Raw genomic sequence first — 18,365 nt, 5'->3', positions numbered from 1 at the left:
TTTATTAGTTTCTTTTAGTTGTGTCATATTTACCTGTTTTTTCATAGTTCTTGATTCTGTACATTGGTAAACCCATAGTAAACAGGCTTCTCTTTCATAATTTACAGTTTTGCTTTGAAAGAGACAGTTCTTCACCATTTCAGCTTGGGTTTTGAACATATCAGTTGGTAGCATATTTTTCTGGTGAGGTTTGCTATCAAGGTCTATTTTGGTGCAAAGCCCCTGCTTGAGATCTGAGATCAGAGGGCAGGGCGACACTGGCTATGAACAGTTGGATAAGACTTCTGGTTTGGTCCCTGGTCAAATGATGCAACATAATGGACTCTAAGATTGCCTTGGTTCTCTGGTCAGTCTTACTATGTGGTTAGACTGGATGCTATACTTAGAAGTGGATAAGACTCTGAATTATCTTCCCAGTCAGGGTGAGGCAGAAGAATAAGCCCCAAGGCATACACTGCTCAATTTTCAGGACTCAAATCAGGCAAGATTCTGCACTGAATCTCCTAGTCAGAAGGAGCCATTAGTGTTGCTCTGCAGATGAAGAAAGCCCTAAGTTGTGTTCTCTATTCAACTGCCACAGTAAACAAGGCTATTGAATGGATTACATAGATTCCCATGTGCTTTAGTTAGGTTCCTTGTTCAGGCAAAATTAAAGTTGTATTCAGAAATGAGTGGGGCTACAAATTAGTTTTCCTACCATGACAGAGTGGGAAAACTGACTCCGAGTTTGGTAAGCTCCTTTCTTTGTTAACTTGACTCAAGCTAACCTGCACCCAAAGTTACCTGTTAGAACAGGGCCACTGTGTTTGTTCTGGAAAGAATGAGTGCTGCCTGCCATACTTTATTCCATCACTGCTGGGCTACACAAGTTTTAAGATGTTCTCACCACAGTTCTGATCTTTGGGGCTAGAAGCTACACTCAGCAGTGGGTTGAACTAGGAATTAGCTCTCATGCTTGATTGAAGTGTGGAAACCAGCTCCAAGTCCAGCATGGCTATTTTCTTGTGGACTTGACCCAAGCTGACCTGCAGTTCAAGTTCTCTGGCTGAGTGCTGCCATTGTCTTTGCTCTACAAATTATCATCTCTGCCTGCCTTACACTACACTTAAACATTCCTTGGCTATGCTGCATCCAGGCCCCCTACCAGGATTTCTGGTCAGACAAAGCTGGATGCCACACTCAGCAGTGGACAGTACTATAACTCGACTTATCTACTTTATGGGACAGACCAGGCTCCAGCAACAGTAAAGCTCTTAATTTAATTACCTGAGTTAAACACACTTGTGCCCCGCTGAGTTCCCTGATTAGACTACGCCATTATTTTGGTTCTGCAGATGAGCAAAGCCACAGGTTGGGACTACTACTTAGGCTCTGTAGGTAGAAACCCAGTCTTCTAAGATTGAGTGCTCTACCCTTCTTCACTGCAATTAAGTTTCCAGTAGATGAATCCTGTAGATTCCGCCTCAATCCTTATGAGGCAAGGCCAGAGTTGGGACCTCCAAGGAGCAACCCAGAATGCTGGGGAAACTGGATAACCATCCCAGGCTCACTTCTAGTAGAGAAATTATAAGCTCAAGGGACACTTCTAAGTGTGGTTCTGTGCTGGCCCAAGGGTAGGAGCAATGCATTCAGCATGTAGCTGTTATTCTTACCCTTTTAATGCAGTCTGTTTTTGGTCTCTATGGTGCAAGTGGGTGTTTCAACCTCACTCATGTATTCTATGATTTTTTCAGTGGTGTCTTGCCCATGAATAGTTATTAGTTGTTCTTCTTGTGAAGAAAAGCAAATATAGGAATGACCTTTTTCACCATCTTGGTGAAATCACTAAAATTTTACACTTTAAATGAGTAAACTGTGTGGTATGCCCTTTTATTTCAGTAAACTTATTATACAAGAAGAAATTCTGTGAGATTTCAGAAGCTTAAACAATTTCATGGATAGTGTAAGAAAGAATGTATTAGAAAATATATTGAAACTAAAGAGGGTAGAATAAAGGAACCATGGGTTTTCATATGTCAGATGAGTGGGATTATTTGAGAGTGTTTAAGCAGGATTATCCATTATTGATTTTGAGTAGAAAATATTGGTGATGAAAGATAAAAGTTGTTATAACTGGCAACCCCCCCCAAAAAAACACACATGTATACATAAATTTCACTTTAGAGGTAGTCCTCTGCGTGAATCTAGGGGGGAGAGTGAGTGATGCTTAAAACTAGAAAGTAAGTAGATGAAAATATAAGAATATGTCAGAATACAAGTGATTAAGGGAGAAAAGAAAAGTGGTGTAAAAGAGTTAACTAGATAAAAACAGGGACTGAAGAAATAGGAGGGAAGTTAGAGGAAATGGCAGGGTTGGTAGGTTACACTGTAATATGGATATACTATTACATTGTCTTCAATCATCCAGGCACCAACAATACTTTTACTGGTCTTTTTTATTCCTTCATCAATCCCATCCTATAACACACCTATTGATTTCCTTTGATATCAGTAATTGAGGTCTGATCAATTCATTTACCATTACAGATTAAGAATGTTACGTTACTCCTCCTTAAAGATCTTTCAATGTTAAAGAGGACACTAAGTCTCTTCCATCACCATTTATCCACCCTTTACCCTCTTCTACCTCCCCCAACCCCCTTTCCCTCTGGTAATCCCCATACTGTTGTCTGTCTATGAGGGGTTTTTTTTGTTTTCCTCCTTCACCTTTTTTACCCAGCCTCACAACCCCCCTCCCCTCTGACAGCTGTCAGTCTCTTCTCTATCTATGAGTCTGCTTCTATTTTGTTTGTTAGTTGATTTTGTTTATTAGATTCTACATTTGATTGAAATTATATGGTGCTTGTCTTTCTCTGACTGGCTTATTTCACTTAACATAATACTCTAAAGGTCCATTCATTCTGTCGCAAAAGGTAAGATTTCTTTTTTATGGGCAAATAGTATACCATTGTGTAGGCTTGACTTGGGGTGGTGAACACACAATTATGATATACAGTTGATGTATTATAGAATTGTACACCTGAAACCTATATAATTTTATTAACCAATGTCACTGCAATAAATTTAATTTAAAAATTATAAGAATTATAAAGAGGACACAGTAAAATACAGGGTTTAACAGAAAGATATTGATGCTGAAAGTTAGGGATCTGATAAGAAAGTTTAACTATTTTTGTTCTAAGTTGAAGGGAACATTTTCATCATACCACATAGGCAACTGCCTACTTCTTTATAATCATGAACAGAAGGGAAAGGAGACTAAATGCTTCATTCCAAACATATTTTTGTTCTTAAGAATTTTTTAAGTTGCCAAGAGAGTGGTTGCATGTTCTTGTTGGAAAATTCTTTAAATCTTCTTTACTTTCCAAAATTCTTACTTTTATTTTGAAGCTTACTTTAGTTATGTAGAGAAGTTGAATACTGACCTGTGTTTTATAAAGTATACCTTTAAGTTTGGAATAATTCAGTATAAGCTTATTAAATTTATGAAACTAAAAGGGACTCTGTAGGCACTTTTGATATAATTATCATTCACTACCACTTGTTAACTTCATACTTGGGTAAATTGAGGCACTTCACTGAACTCTATTAATTCATTAAACAAGTATTTATTGAGTACTTCTGTGTGTCAAGTCCAGTGCTAAGAGTCTCCATTCTCTCACATGTAACAGGAGAATAATAATAATATCCTAATTTACAAGGTTGTTGTAGGAGTTTACTCAAAATATCTACAAAAGTTCTTGATATAGATGTTATACTCTGCTTTCTTAAGATTAATTCATACAGAGATCAGATTGACCGGTTGGAAATTTATTAGCCCGCAACTGTGAGTGGACTCCTGCCCTGAACAAACTCACAGCCCCGAACAGTCTCAATAGATCAAATATAAAGGCAAAAACTGTATCTTGGTTGGAATGAGGAAGAGTGGGAACCTAGCGAAGCAATGTACAGTCAAGCCAAAGTAAACATTGTTTAACCATTAAGGTTGGCTATTTCCTGGCACTAACTTGTAACTTTTTGTTCAGGGTTATAGAACAGAGTTGGCAGTTAGATTAAAAATGAGGGTTACGTGCTTCATGATTAAAAATGAGAGTTACACGCTTCATAGAGATGTTCAATAAATAATTTTTTTTTTTTTAAAGTAAAGCTACTCAATAAATTAAAGAAAGGAGTAGGAGTAAATCTGAAGAGTGTCAGAGAAAGATTTTCATGATGTTGGAATTCAAACCACACTAAAGTTTCAAGTTAAACCTGCTTTAAAACAATAGGACTGACGTCAACAATTGCTAACTTGCTCAGTGCTTTACAGGTTACCAAGTATTTCTCTTCCATTCTCTTATGAAATCTTTATTTTCTTAATTAAAAATATATATATATCTTTATTGATTTCAGAGAGAGGAAGGGAGAGGGAGAGAGAGAGAGAAACATCAATGATGAGACAGTTATCATTGATCGGCTGCCTCCTGAACACCCCTGACTGGGAATTGAGCCTGCAACCAGGGCATGTGCCTTGACCGGGAATCGAACCACGATCTCCTGGATCTTAGGTCAGTGCTCAATCACTAAGCCAGGCCCAGATGGGCTTATGATATCTTTATAATAACTCTAGTTAGAAGGAAAGACAGAGAGTACTACCTATATTTTGCAGATGAGGAAACAGAGTTTTAGAGAGTAGAAGTGGCTTTTCTAAGATCTCTTAGCTACAGTCATGGTAGAATGAAGGCTCTGATCAGTGGTAATCTAGAATCTGGCTTGTGGGAGCTCTCAAGATTCAATTGGGTGCATCTCCTCTCAACTTTCACATTCTGTGACATCACATTGGTAACTTGAAATCATCCAATGTGAGAGTATATCACAGAAATTGGTGAATGTTCTAAATTAAGCCTTTTTTTGCCAGAGTTGGGGGGAGCTTGCTTCTAAACATTAACCAGCATACCACTTGCTCCTCTTGATGCATTTAGCAAACAGTTGTCAGTATGGCTTTATAAAGCTATTAGCAGTGTTAAGTCTTTTTTTAAAAAATTATCTTTATTGTTGAAAATGTTACAGGTGTCTCCCCTTTTCCCCCATTGACCCCCATCCTCCCCACTCTTGTTCCCTCCCCAGTCCTTCACCCCACTATTGTCTGTGTCCATGGTTTATGCATATATGCATATAAGTTCTTTGGTTGATCTTTTCCCTCCCCCCTTTCCCTCTGAGAATCCTCAGTCTGTTATGTGCTTCCATGCCTCAGGATCTATTTTGTTCATCAGTTTATTTTGTTCATTAGATTCCACATATGAGTGAGATCATGTAATACTTGTCTTTCTCTGATTGGCTTATTCCACTTAGCATAATACTCTCCACTTCTCTCATGCTGTCTCAAAGGGTAAGAGATCCTTTTTTACAGCTGCGTAGTATTCCATGGTGTAAATGCACCACATCTTTTTTATACATTCACCTACTGATGGGCACTTGGGCTGTTTCCAGATCTTAGCTATTATAAATTGAACTACTATGAACACAGAGGTACATATATTCTTTCCGGTTGGTGTACCAGGGTTCCTTTTTCTCTACATCCCCACTGATAGTTTAACTCTGACTTGAGCAGAGGATGATTTTAGCACCATGAAAAATTTATATTAAACCCTCACATAAATAATTTTATTTTCACCTTAACTTAATGAAGAAGTCAAAACAAGTAAACCCTTGAGTGCAAAGAAGTTTATAGACTTTCTTGAGTCATAAATTAATATGACAAAAACAAAAATAGAAACATAGTGCCTCTCTCATCCTCCACATTGGCTATTCACTTACAGAGAAACTTATTAATTAGGAGATAAACTAAGCTATTATAATTTTTGAAAATCCTAAAATACAGGGATTTTTAAAAGATAGAAGTTTCTTCCTCCAAATTCCTTAATAAAAATGGATTTCTAACTTTAAACAAAATTTTAAAAAGTTATTGTCTTTCTTACATAATAATAGTCAAGGGATATGGGGCTAGCCTATACTAGGAAATGACTCAGCTCTAGGAAGTAATCTAAAGATCTAGGTTCCTTCTTTATTGTAACTTTACTTTTCCATAGAGCATAAGGACGTTGTCTTTACTCACATGGTTACAGCCAGCTCATCTGCATGCAAGTCTGAAAGAAAAGGAAAGAATGGAAGTCAAGGACCAGCAATTTTCATTTAAGGAATGACCCTAAAGTTACATACATCACTTCCACCCTTATCTAAAAGTCCAGAGTAGAGTCACTGGGCCACACCTTAGCTTAAAGGTAAGCTAGCAAATGGCTTTTAGCTGGGTGTTAGATACTCAGCTTCCTAAAAGGAAGAATAGACTGTATCCTAGGAGCCTTCATCAACCTCTCAGATGCTTGATTCTGGTAGTATATTAATAACTTTATCTTTTTTCTGTCCAGGACTTTGAGTAAGATTATGCAACTGTGCTGAACTGGGATGAGATCAAGACCCAGAAGTCCCAGAAATTCACTCCTTGCCACATGGGATCATGGCCTTAGAGCAAGTACCATAATTAGGGATATGCAATCATGGAAGAGATGCACATATATGACTCTAATCCATAGCATCAGTAAAAGACATGTTACCAAGGATATGATTTCTCCCTCTGAATGGCACTTGGGATATGGGTGCAGCTTTGCACCTTAGTGATGAGAGACATCTTCCCAGATACTCCCCAGAAGCCACAGACCTTCTGGCCATTAGATCCAAAACCTTACTTTTTCAAATTTTTCTAATAGCATTTGAAGTTGCTGAGAAGATAGATTTTAACCAAGGCTAAAATTTGGGATTAATGGATATTGAGAAGAGGAGGATTAAAAATTGTTTATATCAATCATTTATTTATATATTTAACTTCTATTATGTGCCAGAAACTAAGGATGCAAAAAGAAGTAAGATACAGTCTCTGTATTTGAGAATAGATTGTAATAATCCGTTTGCATTCTACTCCTTTCTACTGCCCTATAAGTGTTCCTTATTGTTTTCCCAGGATGGCAAAGGGTCTGTTTCCACACCCAGAATGTTAATTCTCTAAAGGAAGGGGTTAACTGTGTATTTTACTGGCCTCTACTTATAGTACCTCTAGCATAAAGGGTGCTCAGTCAGAGGCTGGCTCTCTGCACTGATTCAAGCACATGGTACATACTCATTCATTGATTTATTCATTCATTTATTTCAGCAAATATTTATTGCATGCTTATTTTGTGCTGGGTGCCATTGTAGTGCTGGGAACACATCTGGAAAAGAGAGAGCAGGAAAGGGTGTAACATGAGATGAAATTTTTGAATTATGTAAGGACAAGATTGTTTAGGATTTATGGATTTAGGATTTTAGCCTGAGTAAGATGAGCAGACATTGGAAGGTTTAGCACTGTGAGGTGACATGTTATTACTTGTATTTTAAAAGAATCACTTTGAGCCTTGGCTGGGTGGCTCAGTTAATTAGAGTGTTGTTCCCATATCCCAAGGTTGCAGGTTTGATCCCCAGTCAGGGCACATACAAGAATCAACCAATGAATACATAAATAAGTGGAACAACAAATTGATGTTTCTCTCTCTCTCTCCCTCTCTTTTTGTCTCTAACATTCGACAAATAAATAATTTTTTTAAAAGGAATCACTTTGGCTACTCTATGAAAAATAGACTGTAAGGAAGTAACAATGGAAGTAAGAAGACCAGTTAGAAGGTTATTGCTGTAGTCAAGGTGAGAGATGATGGTGGCTTGGAATGGATGTGAGAAATAGACATATTTATTGAACATTGAGGATTGTTGACTTTGGCTGTTATTAGATATCTCTTGACCTTAGTTTCCTTATCTGTAAAGCATTGTTGGAAGCAAAGTAACAAAGATGGCAAATCAGTCAAAGGTTTTAAAAGGGACTATAGCTTCAATCTCCATCCACTGTTATCTCTCTTTTTTCTTGCACACCCCACTTCCAAGGCAATTGAAAGAATTGATGAATGTCCAAAGAACCACGACTTATGTTTTATCAGTTTTCCAGATCTTTGGCTATTTCTTCTCTCCCTACCTTCTTCATGATTACATAGACACCTATGAAATTACTCTAACCCCTTTTATCAGCAGCAAATTACTTGAAGTGGAATTTTCTTTTTAAAAAAGCAAATAATAAATCCTTCTTCACCTTCTAACAAATCTCCTTCCAAACATACTCACTGTATTAGTTTGAGCTGTTATAATAAAAGATCATAAATTTGGTGGTTCATTAGCAACAAAAATTTATTCCTGACAGTTCTGGAAGCTGGACACCTAATATCATGATGCCAGGATGGTCAGGTTTTGGTAACGGGCCTCTTCTATGTTGCAGATGGATGACTTGTATCCTCAGATGGCAGAAAGAAGAGTGAGCTAGCTTGACCTTCTCAGGTAAGGGCTTCACCCTCATGACTTAATCACCTCCCAAAAGCCTCATCTCCAAATACCTCATCACATTGTGAATTAAATTTCAACATATGAATTTGTGGGAACACAGACATTCAGTACATAACACTTACCTACTGAAGTCAAGGCATAACTGCTGATGCCACTAACACTGTCATTCTCCAGAGATACCTGACAAACACACATTTTGCTCAGCTTTCAAGTTAGGCATGATCCTCCACTGATCATGATGTCTTTGTGTTCAGAGACAGATTTATATCCACTCCCCTTGACCCCAGTTCCATACACTTACCTCTGGCTTCTGCTCATACATTCAGGAGGAAGAGAAAAACTGCTGCCAGTCTCAAACAAAACTGGCAAGAGTAATTCATATGTATTGTCTCACCTTTTTTTTCTTTTTTTTTTTCTTTTTTTTGCCTCACCTTTCTTTACTCCAACACTTATCTGTCACCATTAGATCAAGAAAGACCTTCAAGAAATTGTGCATTTCAAGACTCTTGTTTCATATGTGTGGACACCCAGAGAGATAAGCTTTGCTCAAAGTCACTCTTTAAAATAATAATAACAATAGTAATAATAATAACAAAAATAGTAATAGGTATACCTACTAAACTCTTACACCATGCACCAGTTACTCAGTCTTCACAACAGCTGCATGAGGTAAACACTATAATCATTCTCATTTTTAACAAAAAAGGAAACTAAAAATTTAAATAATTTGCAAAGTTCTCACAACTACTAAGTATCAGAGGCAGGATTTCAATCCTCTACTTCCTGCTAAACCCAGACTTGCTTTAGAATTGATCTCTCTAACATAAAGCTAACTAAAGTCCAGTTTTCCAGACTCCTGGATAAGTGCTCTTTCCAATATGTATAATTACTAAATAAACCCAAAGTTAAAGACACAGAATAAGTCAGTGAACCTTCAATAAACACACAGACTCTTGGGAATGTTGGCCCCAGAGATATATAACAGCTGTATGGCTCATTCCAGTAGCTCAAAGGATGGTACAGTGTTTCAGAAATAGCTCAGAGGCAACACTGGCAGCAGAGGCTCTCCCAATGTGAAGTTTTTTTTATTCTGAGGAGTGACCTCTTTTCCTTACTTCATGTATTTACAACAGTTTCAGAAGCTTCCTGAAGGTTCTCTCTAGCTCAGTAATTACGTAAAAGGCAAAGCTCTCAATGAAGGTAGCCAGAGGTAGTGACAAGTGCTACCTCTTTTTCCAGAGGTGAATGCTATAGGATCATTCCAGACTATTGCCTGCAATTATTTTTATTGAAAGGGGAAATGCAATTTTCCAAGAGCATCTGGGCAGTGTATTGTTACTTGCAAGATTGTTATGTCAACCATGGCTTGAGTTACTTTCTTCTCTTAAGAGAGAGCTTTCAGGTTTAACATGTGTCACAGATTTGACATTCTTCACCCATTCATCCAAGCCCTAGTTCTAATGTACATGAACATCTGTGCACACGGAAACAACCAAACTATAGAAGCATAGATGAGACTGTCAGAGGGATGGAGGAGGGCGGGTGGGTGGAGGGGGAGAGAGTAACCAAAGAATTTATATACATATGTGCACAACCCAAGGACATGGACAATGGTGGGGAGAGGGACTGGGGAAGGGGGATGGGGCAGGGTGGAATGGGTCATTGGGGAGAAAAAGGGACATCTGTAATATTTTAAACAAAAATAAAATTTAAAAATTAAAAAAAAAAGTATATTATTCACAGAACAAAGGCATTGCAAGGACCTTACAGCCTACTTTATTTTTTTAATCCTTATGTGTTTATAGTCTTTAAAAAAGTCACTTTTACATCCATTATATTCTTTTGTTTTGGGGGGAAACATTGTACAAATTGGTACACATTTAAATATGAGCCCTCATTCTAAAGTTTCCCAGCTGAGACCTTGGGCAATTTACAGCAACACTTTGAGTCAGTTTCCTCATCTATACAGAGTCATCTCCATCTCACAGGATAGCCATGTATATTAAATCAGTGAATGTGTATAAATCACATAACACAGTAACCGGTACATGGCTAAATTACTTTATAAAGATGAGTTTTCTTCCTCTTTATGCAGGAATTAACTGACTTTTTTTTCAAAATTGAATTTGAGGATTTTTATTCCTCATTGCATTGCTGCTAGCATTGATAAGGGAAAATTCAGTCTAAAATGGCCAACAGTTCCCCCTTGCCCAGGCTTCCCCTTCTTGCATCCTGCCAATTTCCTTCATGACCAAACTTGATAGGTTAGCCCTGCCCTCCTACCATAATGTAGGTGGAAGCATGTACAGTATATAACTCCTTGCCCAATTGTGCTTGGGGCTCAGACTTTGGACTTGGACTCCTCTGGGGCCGCAGGCATAAAATAAACCTCCTGAACCCCGAGCCTCCGAGTGCCGCTTAGTCTTTCTGTAAGGTGAACATCTCTGGTTCCACAACACTTTGGTTCCCTGACAGGAAAGCCCAACCACACTGGCCCCTTGCAGCCATGGGTTTGGGTGGGAGCTTGGGATGGCGGACAACAAGAAGGAGTCGCAGAGGAGAAGGCACACTTTGCTCTGATTTGGCAGCTTCCCATCCGGCTGCCTCCACTCGGCCCTGCACCATGGTCCCCACCAGACTGGAGGAGGAGAGGCGGGACAGGACCAGGACCAGGGCATTGGAAACGGAAAGGCCACAGGGCCTCAAATGAGTTAGGCCTGCCAGAATGGGTGGAAGGGGAGCCTGATCACCTCCCAAGGGCCTCTAGTGGTCTGCAGGTAGGGCTAGCCAGGGAGGGAATGTAATAACCTCTGAATGACTGTGAGAATGACTGTGAGAGTGAATGTGTCTGTGAGCCCACGGTGCTAACCACGGAATCTGAGTGGGCCCCAATTCATATCCGTAGTCTGCCCTAACCACAGAACGGTTACTCAGCTTTGGCTGACCAGGCCTAGGGATTATACCGGTGCACCTTACTCAAGGCAGGCCCAAGTCATTGCCGAGGCAGCAGGCCAAGCAGCATCTGAAAGGCCCCTCTGGGGACGCTCTCACCCTTTGTCTGTATCCAACTCCATACATGGGAACATGGGAGGACATCAGGGAAAGCCCACTGTCCTAGACTGTATGCTGAAAATCTTTGAGAAGGGCTTTTCTGGGGACTATGGCATCAAAATGACTCCCAGCACTCTTCGTACCTTATGGGAACTTGAATGGACCACCTTCAGGGTCCGTTGGCCCTCGAGGGGAACCTTGGATATCTCCACAATCCACGAGGTCTGGCAAGTTGTCACCGGAAACCCCAGCCACCCAGACCAGTTTCCTTATATAGATTCCTCGTTAGAAATAGCACAGACTCTCCCTCCTTGGGTACTGTTCTGCACCAATAGATAAGGAGAAGCTAAGGTCTTCATTGCTCAGCCTGAAGGAAAACAGAACCCTCAAGTTTTTGTGGGAGACCAAGAAGATGATCATACCATAGGGCCACCCCTCTATCCCAAAGGAGAACCTACGGTCACTCTGGTGCCAAATGTTAATACTCCACCACCGTCAGTGTCATCTCCACCCCAAGGAAGAGAAGGCCCTCTCACACCCAGATGGGCTGGGAGACTTCGCCCATGCCAAAGAACCCTCCAGATGCCAGTGAGGGTATCCATAACCCGAGAGGCTGAATGATGATGGTATAGTTCAACCAGCCCTTCTCCACCACTGACCTCCTCAATTGGAAGCATAACACCCTGCCATATTCTGAGAAGCCACGGGCCATGGTAGACCTCGTGGAATCCCTCTTCCAGACACACAGACCAACCTGAGAAGATTGCCAGCAGCTCCTCCATACCCTGTTCAACATGGAGGAGAGATGTTGGATTATTAGGGGGTGCCAGTCAATGGCTAGAAGATAATGCCCCCGCAGAGGCGAAAGATCCAGCAGGCTGGGCCCTAAGGATGCTCCAACTGCGACTTCACCACTGAGGAAGGTCAGGGCCACATTTGACACTACCAAGAGGTAATCCTCTGTGGAATTCGAGGGGGGACCAAAAGCCAATGAACATGGCCAAAATCTCTTCAGTAACACAGCAGCCAGGGGAAAACCCTGAGGACTATCATGAGAGGCTCTGCGAGGCATACTGGATCAACACACCCTTTGATCCTGAAGCACCAGAGAGCCAGCAAATGGTCGACACTGCTTTCATGGCACTGACCGCCCCTGACATCCAGAAGAAACTCCAGAAACAGGAGGGTTTTGCTGGCATGAATATCACTCAATTGTTAGAAATAGCCAACAAAGTCCACATGAACAGAGAAGTCGTCACCAAGCAGGAAGCTGACAAGAAGATGAAGAAGAAAGTTAGCCTCCTACCAGCGACTTTCTAAGAGGAGGGATCAAGAGGACAAAAGAAGACTTGTCCGCCAAAGGGGGAAAATCGACGGGCCCCACTGGCAGCAGACCAGTGTGCCTATTGCAAGGAGACTGGGCACTGGAAAAATGAGTGTCCCAATAAAGGAAAACCTAGGACACATAGCAAATATCAAGGGGAGCCACAAGAAGGCAACTTTGTTGGGTTAGCCAGCATAGACTCAGATCGAAGGGTACAGGGCTCAATACTCCTCGGCCCCCATGAGCCCACTGTCAGAATGAATGTCAGGAGCCAAAGTGTGACTTTTATGATAGACACTGGAGCAGAACACTTAGTAGTCACTATGCCTGTTGCCCCCTTGGGGAGGAGGACAGCCACAATACTTGGAGAGACTGGGGACCCGGCCATCCAGAAATCCTTCTGCCAAGTTCACTTGTGTGAACTCAGGGGCCATTGGGTACGGCATGAGTTCCTGTACGTGCTTGAATTCCCCATCCCTCTCCTTGGCCAAGACCTCCTCTCTAAGCTAGGGGCCCAGATCACCTTTGGACCAGGAAAGGTTACCACCCTGCAGCTACAGCCTTGAGGAGACTAAATGGGCCAAGGAAGAAGGGGCTACCCTCACAGCACAGGGCTGGTGGCTACTACTGGATAGCTGAATCATAGTCCTGGTAGCCCTTGGGCCTCACCTGGTATCTGAGTACCATCAGCTCACTCATCTTGGAAACACTGCCCTGGAAGCCCTTCTGAAAAAACAGTATTATATCAGCCCCCTGCCAGCACTGTGCCAAGCAGTAGGGGAACGGTGCGCTACCTGTGCCAGGAACAACATGCATTCCATGCCTCGGCCCTCTCCTGGAGCCCAGAGAACAGGAAACACTCATTTTGAGGACCTAGAGATAGGTTTCATGGAGGTCCTGCCCAGTTGTGAGTACAAGTATCTCCTGGTTTTAGTTTGCACATACTCAGGATGGGCCAAAGCATTTCCCACCAGGACTGAAAGAAGCAGAAAAGTCACAAAGGCCCTCCTACGGGAGGTCATCCCTAGTTTCGGTCTACCGCTGAACATCCACAGTGACAACGGACTGGACTTCATAGCTGAAATCATCCCGACCCTGTCAAAGGCCCTCAGCATATCATGGAAACTCCACACAGCGTATCGGCCTCAGAGCTCAGGGAAAGTAGAGCGCATGAACCATACCCTTAAGGAAACATCAGCCAAATACAACCAAAAAACCAGTCTCTCCTGGGTAGATATACTGCCCTTGACGCTGCTACGTGCCCGTTGCACCCCTGGAAAGTTAGGCTTTTCCTCTTTTGAGTTAGTATATGGAAGGCTTCCCCCAAGTTTAGGAAGCATCCCAGGAGACCTACTTCAAGTAGGGGACTGGAGCCTGACAGAACAACTCTGGGCCCTGGGAACTACCCTGTCAGAACTACAGCAGTACACAGTTGAAAGGGCTCCCATCTCTCTAGGGACCTCGGTCTATGCATTCTGAGCTGGAGACCTAGTATGGGTCAAGGACTGGAAAAAGGAACCCCTCAAGCCACGTTGTACAGGACCCCACACTGTAGTTTTAACCATCCCCAGTGCTCTTAAAGTTACAGGTATCACCCCTTGGGTCCATCATTTCAGAGTCAAGAAAGCCCACAACATTCCTGAAAAGGAGCGCTTGGATGATTGGAGAACCATCTCAGACCCAGGATGGTTCCCTTCTGAAATGTCTGCCAGACACCTGACCTAACCAAAAGTTTCCTGGAAGAGTGATATGGAGGTCCAGGGCAATAAATCAGAGAAGCTGCTCAACTGGTGACTCCCTTTCCCCTCTGCCAGTAATGGTAAGCTATTTATGCTCTTGAGGAATAAATAGCTTTATGCTCTTCCACCTAGGTACCCTCAAGATCCGGCTAAAGTGGACAGCTACCTGATGAGCACAAACAACCTCTGGTTCCTAGTGCAGCGGTATTCATCACCTTGATCCTTGGACTTGGACTTGCTGAGATGGACTGAATGGACTTTAAAATTCAGTCTCCAACCTAACCACAGCCAAGGTCCTAGCTTTAGGAGAGTATAGGCTGCTACATGACTTTAATGATGTCTTCTGAGGCTTGCTGCCTCAGGGGCATCAAAGGGGGGAATGATAAGGAAAAACTTGGTCTAAAATGGCTCACAGTTCCCCCCTGGGGTTTCCCCTTCCTGCATCCTGCCACTTTCCTGTGTGCCAAGCTAAACAGGTTAGCCCTGCCCTCCTACCTCAACTTAGGCAGAAGCATGTATGGTATATAACTCCTTACCCAATTGTGCTTGGGGCTCAGACTTTGGACTTAGACTCCTCTGGGCCCGCTGTCATAAAATAAATCTCCTGAACCCTGAGCCTCTGAGTGCCGCTTGGTCTTTCCATAAGGTGAACGTCTCCGGTTCCGCAAGAGCATAAATAGCTTACCATTACTGGCAGAGGGCAAAGGGAGTCACCAGTTGAGCTGCTTCTCTGATGTATTGCCCTGGACCTCCATATCACTCTTCCAGGAAACTTTTGGTTAGGTCAGGTATCTGGCAGACATTTCAGAAGGGATCATATTTATTTCAATACCATCACCACCATCTCCACCACCACCACACTACCACTGTTAAGAGTTAGAAAGAGTCAAGGAAGTTTTTATTTAGGAGGTTAAATTTTACCCATCTTAATTATATCTCACCCTTGTCATGCAATATATCTCTTTTGCCCCCACTTAGATGAAGTATTTTGACCACCCTAGGACTTGCAAAGTTGCAAGGGCCCAAAATGTCCAAAGACAGCATTTGCTTTCTAAATTTTTGAAATTTCATAAATTTTTATATTTATTTTAACTTTTCATTTTGAAACAATTATAGGTTTATAGGAAGGTGTAAAAAATACATGGAAGTCTCAAGCACCCTTCACTCATACTCTCCTAATGCTAACATCTTTTGTAAATATAGTACAATATCACAATCAAAGAAATAATATTGATAGAATGCAGGGAGCTTATTCACATTCCCCCATTTATATATGAATGTGTGTGAGTACTTATAGATCTGTGCAATTTTAAAACACATACAGCTTTGCATAATCACCACCAGTCAAGTTAGATAACAGTACCATAACCACATGACCCTCATGCTACCACTTTATAACTATGCCCATACCCTCTCTCCCCTTCCATAGCCCAGAGCAACCAATAATATATTTTCTATCTGTACAATTATGTTTTCATAAATATTACATACATAAATGGTATCATGCAGTAGGCACTCTATTGAAATTGGCATTCTTCTCCTTGAACATCATCTCCTCCAGTTTCATCTAAGTTGTTGCCCCTATCTATAGTCAATTCCTTTTTTATTTTTTTAAATTTATCTTTATTGTTGAAAGTATACAGATGTCCCCCTTTTTTTCCCCATTGACCCCTTCCACCCCACACCCACCCTCCACCCAGGCCTTCACCACACTATTGTCTGTGTCCATGGGTTATGCATATATGCATATAAATTATTTGATTAATCTCTTCCCACCCACCAACCCACCCACCCCTGCCTTCCCTTTGAGATCTGCAAGGCTATTCCATACTTCTATGTCATGGATCTATATTGTTCATCAGTTTATTTTGTTGCTTAGATTTCACATATAAGTGAAATCGTGTGATATTTGTCTTTCTCTGATTGGCTTATTTCGCTTAGCATAATATTCTCCAGATCTTTTTTACATGCTGTCCCAAAGAGTATGTGATCCTTCTTCTTTACAGCTGCATAGTATTCCATGATATAAATGCTCTTTCAATTACAGTTGATATTCAACATCATTCTGTATTAGTTTCAGATGTATAGCATAGTGGTTAGGAAATCATGCACTTTACATAGTGTTCCCACCAATGTTTCAAGTACCCACCTGGCCCCATAAACAATAACCACAATATTCTTGACTATATTCCCAATGCTGTGATCTACATCTCTCTGACTATTCTGAAACTACCCATTTGTACTTTTTAATCCTTCATCTTTTTTACCCAGTCACCCAAGGCCCTCCACTCTAACAACTATCATTCTGTTCTCTGTATCCATGAATCTGTTTCTATTTTGTTTGTTTATTTTCTTCTTTAGATTCCACCTATAAGTGAAATCATGGTATTTGTCTTTCTCTGTCTGACTTATTTCACTTAGCTGAGAGTTTTTATCATGAATGCATGCTGGAGTTTATTGAATGCTTTTTCTGAATCTATTGATATTATCATGTAATTTTTATCTTTCTTTCTTTTTATGTAATGTATCACATTCTTTTATTTGCAAATATTGTACTAGCCTTGCATCCCCAGAATAAATCCCACTGATCATGGTGCATGATTTTTTTCATGCACTGCAGGATCCAGTTTGCTAATATTTTGTTGAGGATTTTAGCATCTAAGTTCATCAAGGACATTGGCCTATACGTTTTTTCTTTGTTGTGTCTTTATCTGGTTTTGGTATTAGGATACTGTTTGCTTCATAAAAAGAGCTTGGAAGTCTTCCCTCCTCTTGAATTTTTTGGAAAAGTTTGAGGAGGGCAGATGTTTTTCTTTGAATGTTGGGTAAAATACTCCTGTGAAGCCATCCAGTCCAGGACTTTTGTTTTCTGGGAGTTTTTTTTATTACTGCTTTGATTTCACTAGCTGTTATTGGTTTTATACAAGTGTTCCTCATTTTCTTAATTCAGTTTTGGAATATTGTATGTTTCTAGGAATTTGTCCATTTTGTCCAGGATGCCTATTTCATTGGCATATAGTTGTTTCTGATATTTTCTTACAATCATTTCTATTTTTGTGATGTCAGTTGTTACCTCTCTTCTTTCATTTCTGATTTTATTTATTTGGTTCCTCTCCCTTTGTTTCTTGATGAGTCTGTTAAAGATTCATTGACATTGTTTATTCTTTCAAAGAACCAGTTTTTCATTTCATTGATCTTTTTTAATGCTTCTTTTAGTTTCTATGCCATTTATTTCTGCTCTGATCTTTATGATTTCCTTTCTTCTACTTTCAGCTTTCCCTTCTGTTCTGTTTCCAGTTCTTTTAGATATAGAGTTATATTGTTTACTTGAGGTTTTTGTTGTTTCTCGAGGTAGGCAAGAAATGCTATGAACTTCCCTCTCAGGATTGCTTTTGTTGTGTCCCCTAGATTTTGAATGGCTGTGTGTTCATTTTCATTTGCTTCCAGGTGATTTTTTATTTATTCCTTGATCTCATGGTCAACCCATTCATTGTTTAATAACATGCTGTTTAGCCTCGCGTGTTTGAATATTTCTTAGCTTTGTATCATGGTTGATTTCTAGTTTCATGCCATTGGGATTCCAGAATATGCTTGATATGATTTTAGTCTTCTTGAATTTGTTAAGACTTATTTTGTGTCCTAACGTGGTCTATCTTTGAGAATGCTCCATGTGCATTTCAGAAGAATGTAAATTCTGCTGCTTTGGGATGAAATGTTCCGTAAATATCAATTAAATCCATCTAGTTTAGTATGTCCTTAAAGGTCACTGCTTCTTTTTGTTGATTTTTTTCTCTGGAAGATCTAACCATTGATGACAGTGAGGTGTTAAAGTTCCCTACTCTGACTACATTGCTGTT

At 40.6% G+C, this 18,365-nt stretch overlaps 1 pseudogene; it reads left to right on the top strand.

Annotated features, from left to right (window-relative positions):
• LOC148090484 (vascular endothelial growth factor receptor kdr-like) overlaps positions 1-18,365 on the top strand; it is a 269,330-nt pseudogene that overhangs the window by 211,832 nt on the left and 39,133 nt on the right.

Source organism: Miniopterus natalensis, chromosome X (genome assembly GCF_054644295.1).
Source record: "Miniopterus natalensis isolate mMinNat1 chromosome X, mMinNat1.hap1, whole genome shotgun sequence".
In the NCBI taxonomy this organism is placed as follows: domain Eukaryota; kingdom Metazoa; phylum Chordata; class Mammalia; order Chiroptera; family Miniopteridae; genus Miniopterus; species Miniopterus natalensis.
The sequence above is the reverse complement of the archived record's forward strand: the minus strand, read 5'-3'. Positions and strand labels throughout refer to the sequence as shown.